The sequence below is a fragment of the Neoarius graeffei genome, chromosome 28 (assembly GCF_027579695.1).
Source record: "Neoarius graeffei isolate fNeoGra1 chromosome 28, fNeoGra1.pri, whole genome shotgun sequence".
Classification (NCBI taxonomy): Eukaryota; Metazoa; Chordata; class Actinopteri; order Siluriformes; family Ariidae; genus Neoarius; species Neoarius graeffei.
Genome location: NC_083596.1, coordinates 30,692,034 through 30,704,658, shown reverse-complemented (window position 1 = coordinate 30,704,658; position 12,625 = coordinate 30,692,034). Strand labels below are relative to the sequence as shown.

Here is a 12,625-nt window from a genome sequence, read left to right as displayed (position 1 = left end):
GTCGTGTAGATGCGGAAAAAAGTGAGAACGAAAACGGACTTTTGCGTTTTTGTTTCAGACTGTCCCCGTGTAAAGTGGGCCTCAGCCTCTTTGGGATGCTCTTTTTTTTTTAAATACCCAATCATGTTACTGACCTGTTGCCAATTAACCAAATTAGTTTTTTTTAGCATTACACAAGGTTTCCAGTCTTTTGTTGCCCCTGTCCCAACTTTTCTGAAATGTGCTGCTGACATCAAATTAAGCATATATTAAGCATATATTTTTTCAAAAAACAATAAAATTTCTTCATTTCAACATTTATGTTATCTTTGTACTATTTTCAATGAAATATAAGGTTTCCATGATTTGCAAATCTTCACATTCTGTTTTTATTTTTGTTTTACACAGCGTCCCAACTTTTTTGGATTTGGGGTTGTATGATTCTGTATGTGATTACACGTGAAATATTCCATAAACTTCATTTAATTTGTTAACTTACATCCATTCCTGCGTTTCAGGCCTGCAACACATTCCAAAAAAAACAAAAACAAACAAAAAAAAAACCTTGGGACATGGGTAATTTAGGGCTAGTAATAAGGTATGAAAAAAAAGTGAACGATGTGATTTGAAAGAGGTAATGTCGATGGTAATCATGATTTGGCTCAGAATCAGTATCCAGGAAAGGCATAGTCTTTGAGGAGCAAAGATGGGAGAATGATCTCCAGTTTATTATTTGTTTTTTTTATTTTTGGACAAATGCTTCCGAAAAGTAAATGAAATGTTTAAAAACAATATTCTTCAAATAAAAATGTGAAAGGATTTGGACATTTCACTCTCTACAGCGCATAATGATTAAAGTAATCTGGAGGAATTATGGTGCTTAAAGGGCAAGGGTGCAAGCCTCAGCTGAACACCCGTGATCTTGGCAAGACTAATAATGAACACATTTAAAAACAGGTTGTTTAAGAAAGTAATTATCTTATAATCGTTGATGTGATTAAGTTTTTATAAGGAGACTTTTATTTAACACTGGTTATGCTTTCTATTTTCTTGGTTAAAATGACAGGTTGCACAGTGTGTGTGTGTGTGAGAGAGAGACTGGTAAAGAACAACTGTTTATCCCAGCTGTAACATATTTAGAACGGGAATGTTGGGTGGCACATGATCCCCCTCCCCCACCCACCCAACTCAAATATTTATTTTCAAATTATTCAAAGATTTACACGGCAGTACCAACTGTGTGTTAACAGTGTAAAGTGCTGTTTTTCAGCACCGAATAAGATTGTGGCTCTCACTCAACCACTTATGTATTTTGTAAGACAGGCCAAAATTAGGGAAGGTGGCCTCCAGGCATTTATATCTATAGTATCTGTACATTGCATTATTATTATTATTATTATTTGTTTTATTTTGAAATCACATCAAACCGGAAGTAAAAGGATCTAATTTGATTCTGTCGTAACGGAGAACGTCAGAGGCTTTGTCACAGAAGAGTTTTGATTGTGACATTTTAGAAACGCTGAGTAAGTTTCATTTAATCGGGTGATTGTCTTTATGGTGTTTGGACATCGAGTTGATTATGCACGAAGGTAACGTTGGTTTATTTACAAGCTCTTTCCGACCAGTTAAACAACATTAGGAGACTATACCAAGGCTTGCTTGACTATTGTGTGCTAGCATAATAGCTAACTAACTTCGGCTGTACGTTAGACGTTATTTTGATAGAAAAAGCCAGCCGGAGGGGGTAAAACAGATTACGAATCATAACTCGCTCACCAGTCTAAGCTAGTTTATACTAACTGTCTATCTTAGCTTGTTGTCCTCAGTAGATTCAATGTTATAGCAATACTACTAATTGTGAAGTAAAGATTGCCTTCGCTGTGGCTTTTGGGCGGAATTTTAACTGTTTGGGTGATGTTACACCGCCTATCGACGAACGTCCCAGCAAAACAGCTAAATTGATATTTTTAGTTACACCATTGGAATATTGGCAATTAAAATTTTTGTGCAGCAAACAGTGAGGAAAGGCGCTTAGTATAAATATTTTAAAAGTGTGCGTACTCTGTAAAGAATAGCATCAGTTATTACCATTATCTTTTACTGATTTTAAATCCTTTTTGTAATAAACAGTTGAGAACCTAATGATCAATTGGCCAATTTTGGAATATTTCCCTTTCACGTATCCCACAATCCACCGCGCGGTTGGGAACTTCCGGTGGCCGGGCCCAGACTGCTGATAACAGTACATAAACAAAAATATTGGGCTATATAATCAGTTTCGATGTTCAAATATTATTACAGGTTTACATCGTCTCTAAGATTTTTTTCAAGATTAATACTGCTCGGAATGATTGCACATTTACAGTTTGTCATCAGTATAAACGTATACTGTTAATGTTGTTGGCCATAATTATAGTGCTGAGTAGTTGGAACACGTATTAAGTGTAAACAATGTAGAGTGAAAGTGAAAGGGCTGTATGGGCGATAACATAAGGATGACCGATTAAAAGCTTCTGTGCTGACGAAAAATACTATGGAACCAGTAACTAGACATATAAAAGCGATCTAATAACCTCACATTTCAAGTCAGGTCAAATCAACTTTATTGTCAAATATGCTATACATGCTCGACATACAGCACAGATGAAATTTAAATCCACTCTGACCCACGGTGCAAACAGGCAATGCAATAAATAAAAATAGAATAATTGAAAAAACAAACAATATAAACAGTATAAACACTCTAGATAAGAACTAGACATAGACTAAACGCTCATAAACAAATGATATAAACAGTATAAACATTCTAGATAAGAATTAGACATAGAGTAAACCCTCAAACGATATAAACAGTATAAACACTAGATAAGAACTAGACATAGACTAAACACTCAAACAAACGATATAAACAGTATAAACACTCTAGATAAGAACTAGACATGGACTAAACACTCACACACGTAAATTGGTGCAAATAAACAGTCAAGGGCACTTGAGGTATAGCAGGTAAATATGAAATAAGCAGTATAAACAAACTAATGGCTGTTAAGGTGAGGTTGTGTGGAATAGTGCAAATGAGCGAGGTAAAGTTCAATGTGCAGTCCCTGAGTTCAGTGTTTTAATGAACGTTGAGAGTATATATATATATATATATATATATATATATATATATATATATATATATGTATGTATGTGTGTGTGTGTGTGTTGGGGGGGGGGGGAACTGTGAGGGTGACATGTCAGATGCTGAAGGGGGGGGCAGGGGGGTGTGCTAGCAGAATCTGTGGCTGGAGTCAGAGGGGGAGGAGTGGCAGAACAGGGAGGGAGTTGAGCCTCCTGACCGCCTGGTGAAAGAAACTGTTCTTGAGCCTTCTGGTTTTGGCCCGGAGACTCCGCAGTCTCCTCCCCGATGGCAGCAGACTGAAGAGGCTGTGAGATGGGTGGGTGGGGTCACCTGCAATCCTGATGGCTTTGTGGGTGAGGCGGGAGTTATAAATATCCATTAGAGAAGGGAGAGACACACCAATGATCCTCTCAGCTGCTCTCACGATGCGCTGCAGAGTCTTGCATCCGATATTTGAACGTCAAAATTGATGACCAGTTGTAAATGTGCAATCATTTCAAGTAGTATTAATCTTGGAAAAAAATCTGAGAGACCATACAAACCTGTAATGATATTTGAACATCAAAACTGATTATATAGCCCAGTATTGGCTTTTGTACTGTTATCAGCAGCCTGGGTCTGGCCACCAGAAGCTCCCAACTGTGCAGTGGATTGTAGGATATGCGAAATAGGTAAATAGATTTATTTTTAAGTTTATTATCTTGGTTACGTCAACTAGTTTTATGTTGTATTTGCATAAATCGATTGGGGACCACCCACTTGGAGAACACAAAATGGGAAATAATATTCAATGTTAAGAAAAAGTTAGACACTTAAATAAAATATATATATAAAATACGAATCTGATAAAATTTGACATTTTAGTTAATGTTGGAGTTTGTATTACTATGTTTTGCAATTTGCTAGTTTTATTTATGCATGGTGGAATGAATTGAATTCTTGGTTTGCAATAGACATCACTTCCAGTAGTGATCCACCTCATTGTGTATTCAGATTTGCAGCTGACGGGCAGGCATTGTATTTGTTTACAGTCGCCTTGCAGTAGTTGTGTTTTGCTTTCAAATATGTTGCTCTGTATTTGGCTGTTCAAACCGATCAAATTGAGAAAGACAAAAGGATACCAAAAGAAGCCGTGCACAAGGATGAAAGAACGAAAAATATCTCAAGAAGACACCCTGAAAAATGCCTCACAAACCTTTCACTGTGTTCGAAAGGAATCGAGAGTCCACATGCTCGTGTTTGCAGCAATCATTTTGCTAAAAGTATGTACCATGTATCTAAAATCAAAACTTCTAATGTTAAATGCGTTTTCTTATGCAGGGTTCCCACTGGTGCTTGTCATGCTCATCATTGAAGAACATAATCCATCAGTGGCAAAGAGAAAATTACTAGCAGTCATCACAGTGACAAATGTACATCATTATCATAAGTCATTTTTTCTAGAAGTCCCTCTGTTTGTAGAAATCCAACCCCAGTGAATAGATGATGGGAAGCCAGAGTGTAGCTTTTGCAGTTGACTAGATTCACTCTCTTGGCAAGGCAAAAATGTGATCCAGCGGGCAAGGACAGGCCGAGACATGCTGGCATTGGTGCCATGCTGCAGCAGCTGGCCGGTAGATAGGTCTGTTTATCTCCGTCCTACGATGATGCCACAGGTCACCTAACTGGGAGTGGTCCACCACAGACCTTAAAACAGATCTTTTATTTCATACTGTCAGGATGCCCAGTTTCACCTTCAACATCTAGGCTAGAGCCTAGGGGGTAGCCGGTTTAGTCGCCGATGGCCCGACTCATGCTGCAGGTTGTACCGGGTGACAAGGTTACCAGTAGCAGGCAAATCAACACCTGACCTGACATTACGCAGGATGCCCACGGCATAACTATAAGAGAGTTATGCTGTTGTGCTTTCTTCCCTCCTGTGTGGCACTGAAACATGGACCATATATCACACCCAAGTGAAAAAGCTCCATGCTTATATGATGAGGCATTTGAAAGCCATAACGAACATATCCTGGAAGGAAAAGATTACGAATGTGAAAATTCTCCGCTGTGCAGGACTACCATCAATGGCTGATATTCTCATCGAGAAAAACCTTGGATGGCTGGGACATGTGCACAGTAGGGTTGGGCGGTATCCAAATTTTGATACCTTTAAACCGTCTCTGTGTTTTCCCGGGGTATACGGTATTACCGAGAAAAAAATAATATTTTGTTTCGGCCTACTGTGTAACGTGCGCCTATGCCTCAAATGTACTATTTAAAAGCAGCATAGCGAATTGTGTGCATTGTGGTATGGATTAAGCAGCAAAGCGAATTTTGTGCATTAAGTAGGGTTGCCACATCTGAGTTGTAAAAAACCGGGACACATCGGTCGGCAGCCGCGCCTGCGCGCACGTACGAGCGCGGGGGTTGAGGGCTGCGGACACGCACATCTACGATGCCTTATGTGAATGTTCACGTTTAAAAATAAAACAGTTCAACTGGTGCAGTTAGGCGTTTAGTTAAAATTAATTTTGTCTTCTTAACCCTTAAATGGGCACTACCACAAATATTATTACAAAAAATAAGTTCATATAGGAATGATCTTATTTGGACGCCAATTTTTTTTTAAACAAATATTTAATAGTAGGCTAACAGCCCCCTGAAGAGTCTCTCCTCCCATTCCGTTTCCAAATCAAAATAATACAAAAATAATCAATATAATTTCTCTCAGTCTGCTTCGTTGTTGTTTTAGCCTTTTCTCTGGAGAACTGAACTTTAAAAGTTAGACTATAATCATACCAAATAGCCCTAATCCTTTGTTTTAATCACAAGAGAGAGGTGCTGTGTTATTGGGACAACTGATTTATTCATTTCTCACGCCAGTGTTCAGGCATTCTTTTTTGATATATTTAATGATTTATTTAATGATTCATTTATTGATGAAATTGGCCCAGGCTTTAGAACCAGCCTTTATCAGAATCAGAACATAGGAAGTAGACAGCCAGCCTACTCGCGCACCGACCAAGGGAACTCTCACCTATTGTTTGGTATTACGGTATTCCAGTATCTTTGATTTCGCGCGGCCGCCGTTGTATTGACCACGATCACCTAGCAACGGCGACTGGCTGCGTGCGCAAACATTCGGTGAGGCCACACAAGTAGCTGCCTACAATATGCCCGCTTACGTGAAAACTATTAATATGTTAAGTGGCTGCGAGAAACATTAATGATTTGTGTTTATTTCAATGGGGGATAATGTGAGGAAGTAAAAAACCGGGACAAAACGTGTCCCGGGAAGGTTATTCCATTTTCCTGGACATTTTCCATTTTCCACAAAAAACCGGGACAATCCCGGAAAAACCTGGACGTGTGGCAACACTAGCATTAAGAGATATTTCAAAGCATCACGCAACTCTTCCTTCATCTTGAAAATAGCATTCAACTGTCGTTTACACATGTCTGCGTTGAAACGCCATTTGCAGCACTATTTCACCTACTCCATCAAAAAAAAGTACACGATGAGCAGGATCATACCCTTTCAAGCATGGGAAATAAAAAAAAAGAAAAAGAATCAACCAACACCCAAGTCCGTTTAGACTGCGCGATAAACCATATTCTTCAGCGCAAATGAGGCGAACCTAATTCAAATGCGTGATAGCTGCACAAGGCAAAATCATATGGGCCCACGTCATGCCATGGCGGGGAAATTAATAATCAAATGGCCTTACCTTGCTTAAAACGTTGTCTTGATCACATAACTCCTTACAATTATTCCACTTAAATCCATACGGTTTAACACAGCCAACAAAGATAGCAAGCGCATTGCTAATTCTCACCAGAAACCGAACAGTTTACGCTACGATGTTTTCTTCCGTTTCTTCAGTAGATGACATTTCAAACGTTTATTACCCACATCCCAAATGTCATACGTTATATTATTTTACCTTGTTGTTACTCATGTAACCTACTCAAAACACAACTCATTGGAGAGATCTCGTGGAAGTGGAGTACCCCAGGCTATGGTGTGCCTTAGGGGACATATTAGATTTTTCGTTTGGTTTGAAACCAAAATACTGCCACACTGCCGATGTTGTATTTTTTTTTGCCACTAACTCGTTATCTTGACTTGCCATCTTTCAACCGCGGTCTCAGTCTCTTTTTTTTTAAGATAGGACAGTATAGAGAGACAGGAAATGAGCGGGGGAGAGAGAGACGGGATCAGGAAATAACCTCGGGTCGGAATCGAACCCGGGTCCCCGGATTTATGGTACGGTGCCTTAACCATCTGAGCCATGACACCCCTGGTCTCAGTCTCTTGCGAAGCTTTCTGTCAGACTCCAAAATGTCACGCAGGGTTGCCATGGTAACGACATAAACAACCCTGCACGCGATGAGAACTTCTTTAGGAAATTGATAGAATTAGTGAAAATACGATCACACAGTTATTCGGGATGATCTTCAATTTATTATTTTATATTATGACCTCATGTACTCCATATTTATTTAGATATTATATATTTTTTTAAATGACGGTAATGAGACCGATACCGTTGGTACTTTTGGATACCTCGGGATACCTTCTTACCGTAATACCGCCCAACCCTAGTGCACAGGATGGATAAGAACAGACTACCAAGGCAGCTTTTATACTCTCAGCTCTGTTTAGGAAAGTGTAACCAAGGGAGACCCATATTAAGGTTCAAAGACATTGCTAAGAGAAATATGAAATGGAGAGACATTGATCTCAACCAATGGTAGGAGAGGGCCTACGACACACCTGCTTGGAGGAAACTTATTAAAGGGCTCCTGACAGCAAAATTATGCTCTAAAATAGGTTTCTGTAATAAAACTACAAACACCACTGATCATTTTCATGGTAGAACTAACCACCAACAGAACAAAATCAGTAGATTTGTCTTTCTGCGAAGTTGTGTCAATCTGGCCAAGCGCTAAGTCACTGTCAGTGGCCGCCATATTTGCAGTGACGTCACATGCAGAACGACTGCTTGGCCTTCAAGGCACCTATGGCCTACGAAACAGAGTGATTTTCTGACCAGTCTTCAGAAACTGAGGCCCTTTTTGAGGTTGACACTGGATATGTCGGATTACATGAAGACGAAGCAGTGGGTGGCATTTTGCCTTATCGTTTTGAGCCATATCTGGACGATTTGCCTGCAGAAGGTGAGATTTCCGACTCGGACACAGACGATGACGGGCCCAATGCAGAGGAAGTCGTGATCCTAGCTGACATCGAGAGGCTCCAAAACACTGAATGGTAATATAATAATAGAGCTTGTTCTCTGGGGGGGGGGGCATGCGGACAATATTACCGCACTGATTTCCTTTTAAAAAATATGCTCTCTTGAAAGTTCACGGTCTTTTAGATTTGGGCCGTTTTCTCACGTTTTTATTTGATAAGAATAAAAACTTCTATGAACTGATGAAATTCAATTGCATGTTAGGCCTATAAGGTCCAGCCAACACGGTATTGCAGCGGAACTGTGGCAGAACTTTGAATCATGAACAAATTCACCTATTGCTATTATTTATTAGCAAATATCTCATTACAAGATGGAGGTCTACACCGAAAAATCATCAATCAACAACTAATCAAACAAGTGTCACATGTCTGTCAGAGGCCCACCTGTCATTGGGAGTCCACATGTCCCGTGTCCGGCGCACTTTGTTTTGCCCACTCTTCGCGTCTAATGGGATCCTTGGGAAAGGTATACAGACTATACATCAAGTTTCAAGTCAAGTTTATTTGTATAGCGCTTTTAACAATAAAAATTGTCGCAAAGCAGCTTTACAGAATTTGAACAACTTAAAACATGAGCTAATTTTGTCCCTAATCTATCCCCAATGAGCAAGCCTGTGGCGACTGTGGCAAGGAAAAACTCCCTCAGACGACATGAGGAAGAAACCTCGAGAGGAACCAGACTCGAAAGGGAACCCATCCTCATTTGGGCAACAACAGACAGCATGACTATAATATTAACAGTTTTAACATGAAGACAGTTTCGTTGATGTTGTAACTCTTCATTGATGGAAACTTGAGTGCAAAACTGTTCATGACAACTGCAGTCCTAAAGTTAGCAAGTCAACTGTAGTCCTCAGCCATAAAAGCATTACTGTAAGAGTCCAGAGCATCTTCCAGGTGTAACCCTCAACTGTCCTCATGGGGCCGTCCTCCACAGGAGCAATGCGATAAAACTCCTACCAGACACAGGGCACCAGGATGGATCAAGCAGGTCCGAGGGGCAGAAGAGGCCAGCATCTCAATCCCAGGACCAACATGTAACTCAGAGGGACAGATTGGGGGGGGGAGAGAGAAAACACAGGTTGTTAGGTATGCCCTAAAAATGACACAAGTATTAAATCTGTGTGATAGGCTCGCAGAGACGAGAGTCTTGACATCAGGCATAATACACAACAATGGTACGTTAATATGGTTAAAAAATATCATGACTTGCTCTGGCTGGATGCTTGATTGGGTGATGGGAGCACACTCCTCAGCAATGATGGGATGCGGATGGGGCCCTTAGGGCTGGCCAGCCAATTCAGTTACATTTCACCGGGTCTGGGACATGCGACAGAATGTCTGACGGCCGATTCCCTGCAGGCTACGATAGCCAGTCGAGGTCTCCACCCTCTCCACCAAAAGATTTCCTGTTGACTCCATGTAACTCAGAGGGACCGATTTATTTTATTTATTTATTTATTTATTTTTTTTTGGGGGGGGGAAGAAAACACGGGTTGTTGGGTATGCCCAATGTCACCTGAATAAGTAGGAACAGTATACATATTGCACTGAGTACAAGCAGGGACCTCTGGCAACTAACTATGACAGCATAACTAAAAGGGGAGAACCAGAAGGTAACACAGGCATGAGGGAGCCCCGGGACATAAAGCAGCCAGCCACTACACCATCAACAAACTCGAGTGAGCAAGCGAGTGGGGACTGACAGCATCCATACATCCCAGTTTACCAAACACTCTATGTCTGAGGACCCTCTAGATCTAGACCTTTACCTCATAAACACCATTAACAAAAGGCTTGATTAAACAGATATGTTTTCAGCCTAGACTTAAATGCTGAGACTGTGTCTGATTCCCGAACATTACTTGGAAGGCTGTTCCATAACTGTGGAGCTTTGTAAGAAAAGGCTCTGCCCCCTGATGTAGCCTTCACTATACGAGGTACCAGCAGACAGCCTGCACCTTTTGATCCAAGTAGGCGTGGCGGGTCATAGAGGAGCAGAAGTTCACTTAGGTACTGTGGTGCAAGACCATTTAGTGCTTTAAAGGTCAATAGTAGTATTTTATAATCAATAGGAAATTTAATTGGGAGCCAATGCAGTGTGGATAAGACAGGAGTGATGTGGTCATATTTTCTAGTTCTAGTAAGGACTCTTGCTGCTGTATTTTGAACTAACTGGAGCTTGTTTATGCACTTATTGGAACATCCAGACAGTAAGGCATTACAATAATCCAACCTGGAGGTAACGAAAGCATGGACTAGTTTTTCCGCGTCATGTAATGACATTAAATTTATCTTAGCAGTATTTCTGAGATGAAAGAAAGCTATCCGGGTGATGTTATCAATGTGAGTTTCGAATGAAAGACTGGGGTCAATAATCACTCCGAGGTCTTTTACTGCTGCATGTGAAGAAACAGAAAGGCCATCCAGAGTCACTGTGTAATCAGAAAACTTACTTCTAGCTGTATGTAGTCCTAGTACAAGTACTTCAGTCTTGTCAGAGTTAAGCAGAAGGAAATTAATAAGCATCCAGTGTCTAATGTCCTTAACACATTCCTCAATTCTATTAAGCTGGTGTGTCTCATCAGGTTTTGCAGAAACATACAACTGTGTCATCAGCATAACAGTGGAAACTAATACAATGTTTATGAATAATATCACCCAGAGGTAATATATATAAAAAAGCAGTGTACCCAAGACAGAACCTTGTGGAACACCAAACTTTACCTCAGTATGTCTAGAAATATCACCATTTATATCAACATACTGATAACGATAAGAGCAATTCCAGCGTTATGGACGTGACACTTGAACTCAAAATGGCAACAAATGACCTAGTGCATGTTTTATTGTCTCCCAGTATTTAAACAGGTGTTGCATATTTTAAGGCTGTACCATACTGGAGAAGTGATAGAACAAGAACAATTCCCATAGTACATCTAGGGCATGCCAGAAAATGCCAATAAAAGATGCGTTATGGATGTGACAGAAAAAGTATCACTTTTCTTGGGTGACTGTACATTTTTATCAAACTCTGTGAAATTGTAAACCTAATGTCGAAATGGAGATATCCATTTGATAGAGGGGTCCAAGGTGAATATTAAAAAATCTTTGTTTAAAATATTTTGTATTTCATGCAGCGTTTCGGAAGGAAAAGTCAGCGTTATGGATGTGACGAAATTCCGTTATGGATGTGACGCGTCTGAAATAGACATGGCATATGTTTAGAAAATCAGCAATTTAACCACCATAACCCTTTGAAAAACTCTCTAAATATCAGCTAAAACTATCAAAGTTCTTAAATAATATTTAGGATGGCTATTGTTTTGCTGTTTTGTGGATTTTAGCATACATTTCTGTGGCTTGTGGCAATAATATAGAATTGTACATGATCAAAGTTGATTTTAGCTTGGGGTTTACATTATAAGAAAGAAAGACTGACAGTGACATATTAGGTTGGTTACAAATTGGTTCAACTTATTCACATCTGTAAAATACAGGCCTAGGTGATATATCTGGGAGTGGTTTTGATGTATTACATGTTGCTTTATTTTTGCATGGTGAGGTTGACATTTACATGGAATTGCCCATCAGCTAAATAAGACCTGAGCCAGGAGAGGGCTGTTCCCTTAACTCCCACAACATTTTCTAGTCTATCCAGACGAATGGAATGATCAATGGTATCAAATGCTGCACTAAGGTCAAGCAACACAAGTAGCGAGACACAGCCCTGATCAGACGCCAACAGTAGGTCGTTTACTACTTTAACCAGTGCTGTCTCTGTGCTATGATGAGGTCTAAATCCTGACTGATACATTTCATGGATGTTATTCCGATGTAAATATGAGCATAACTGCTGTGCCACATCTTTTTCAAGGATCTTGGAGATAAAGGGGAGGTCTATACCTGGCTTCCCTGGTGTTTGAGCAAAATCCAGCCACACAACAAGCAGGCATATTCACCAAAATAAACGACTCGGACGCAAAAATATTCACTTGCAAAGCACTGGTGAACAACGAGAAGTTGAGAAAATGTCTGTCAGTGGTTCTGCATGTGACGTCATATCCGCTTTCTTCCTCGGCCGTGGGTTGGCCCACTATGATATCGATTTATCTGCGTGGCGGGCCATTCAAAACGATGTTTGTTACTATTCTGTCGCACGATGTGTGAAGTAAATATGTCATTTTATTCAACTCAATATGGCTGAAATTAACAATTTTAACATATTTTTTGCTGTCAGGAGCCCTTTAAATCTCTGTCGTATGCCTAGAACAGTCTTA

At 40.1% G+C, this 12,625-nt stretch overlaps 1 protein-coding gene across 6 annotated transcripts in view; it reads left to right on the top strand.

Moving 5' to 3' along the window:
• Positions 1–1,414: 1,414 nt before the first annotated feature.
• Positions 1,415–12,625, top strand: part of mapkap1 (MAPK associated protein 1) — a 527,166-nt gene continuing 515,955 nt past the window's right edge. For 3 of the 6 annotated variants that reach the window (XM_060913001.1, XM_060913002.1, XM_060912997.1), the window contains exon 1: positions 1,430–1,568. The gene's annotated coding sequence lies outside the window, so the exon portion shown is untranslated. Of the gene's footprint in view, positions 1,569–8,263; positions 8,361–12,625 lie in introns of all 6 variants that reach the window. The other 3 variants (XM_060912999.1, XM_060913000.1, XM_060912998.1) reach the window with 3 other exon arrangements.